The sequence below is a fragment of the Seriola lalandi genome, unplaced genomic scaffold (assembly GCF_002814215.2).
Source record: "Seriola lalandi dorsalis isolate HSWRI2012SDOR001 ecotype SW California unplaced genomic scaffold, Sedor1 jcf7180002054694, whole genome shotgun sequence".
NCBI classification, from domain to species: Eukaryota; Metazoa; Chordata; class Actinopteri; order Carangiformes; family Carangidae; genus Seriola; species Seriola lalandi.
Window position 1 is genome coordinate 627,977 of NW_019525247.1, and position 2,045 is coordinate 630,021.

The following is a 2,045-nucleotide window of genomic DNA, read 5'->3' on the forward strand; positions in this document are numbered from 1 at the left end:
CCCCTCATACTCCCCCAGCCCAAACAACACAGTAGAGTATTCAATGAGCACAGTAAAATCAGTAGAACATCAAGACTCGTTGAAAGAAAGATTAAAAAAAAGGAAATCAGTCATCAAAATGTCCAGTATATATGTGTGTGTGTGTGTGTGTGTGTGTGTGTGTGTGTGTGTGTGTGTGTGTGTGAGACTTAATTTGCTTGTTCTGCATCTACTCAAGTGAGACTGGCGTGATGCCGGGAGACCAACACGTGTCCGAAAAGCTGGGGAATGTTACACACGACCCCTCCCCACTCTGCGCACACACACAAACACACAAACACCCACACACACACACTGCTGCTTCCTTCCCTCCCCCTTAATGTGAGATTCCTGCTCAGCAAACTACAGCATTCCAGTTCAGCTCGACAAATCTAAAAATATACGTGTAAACCGACACTGACACGATCAGAGGCGTCACATCTGAGCTCCGCTCTGATCACTGAAGCGCTGACTGAGCAGAGATGATGATGATGACGATGATGATGATGAGGCTGAACTTGCATTTTTTGCGGCTACATTTTCTTTGTGACGCGTTATCGCGGCCCGAGGCAGCGTCGTACCTGAAACACTGACAAGGTCCAGGAGAGGGAACAGAGCCCGAGTGGAGGGGCCCATCAGAAAGGGTCTGAAGGAAGTCATGGAGCTGCGGTGACATGGTCTGCTGGCGGGGGGAGCAGGGAGTTCATATCCGGTCAGCAAACCAGGACCAGTCAGTCCCTGAACCTCCAGACGCCACTAAACACAACACACATGATCAAACTGACTCCCTGCTTTGAACAACTACACCACAGAACTGAGAGAGAGACGTCTTCAAAAAGCTCTGATGCGTCTCTAGTACAGTTTAAAGTGTCACCAGCTTCCTACAACAACAACAACAACAAAAACAACAACAACAGTTTCCAGATCTTCTTCACACTGGGTCAAAAGTTGCATCTCAGGTTAATAAGGCTTCACATACAGAAGTGTAGAGACCCTGGAACAGCACCGAGACCTCACCCCACTCTGAGGCAGAGAGCCATGTAAACAGCCTCATACCTGTCTCTGATTTCAGCGTTACTATGCCAACCAGTTGCAGTCAGGGCAAACAGACAAATCCATTCACGTAACCGTCTCGTACAGCAGAGAGGAGAAACTACCAGCCCCAGTTTGTTACAGGACTTCCTGGTTCTGACCAACATGTGTCTGTAGTGTCAGGTAATAAAAAACATCTTAACTCAAGGTCCACTTACTATCCTCTGCCAGAGCTTTCTACCACATTTTACAGACTTTATCAGCACGTCTGTGCTGGTTGAAAATCGGACGTCAAAAATGTTTTGTGCTGAAATACAACTTTAACAAACTGAAAATGCTCCTTCATCACACCTAGACACACCTGTGTTCTCAGAGGACAGGTGAGGTCGTCCAGTGTCCATGTCTGTGTATAGATCATGGATATTTCCTCTGTTAAACAACATCCTCGGCTGAATTTAAAGGCTTCAGTTTGCTTCAAACAAAGTGTCTGAAACCCTCTTTACTTCACCGGGACATGTCTGCTTCATGTGGCCCCTCGCCATCACAACAGGCTTTTTGTGGCCCTTCAGAGCAGGTGGACACACTTGACATTTTGTATGACCCAGTTCATTTGAAGTAAACTGAGGCCTTAAGAATCAGAGTAAAACTAAACAAGAGGCACAAACTGGAGCACGGGGAAGCAGAGGAGACAGGTGTGAACCAAAAGGAAACAACTGTGTTTGACAGACAGGTCGACCTCAGGGAAGGAACAGCAGCTTTTGTTAAGACCCCGCCTCCTCAGCCAACAGACACACCCACACCACATCTCCACCCCAGCTTCATCTGCAAACAAGCAAGAGCGAAACGACGTCCTGTCGTCTCCGTCAGAAGCATCAATGGAAAATAAAAAACAATAAAACTACAACAATAATAAAACAATAATTGTAAGATCAATGCAGGATATTACCAATTGCTTCTGTTTGTCAGAGTGTCTAACTAAGAGACCCCCCCCCCCC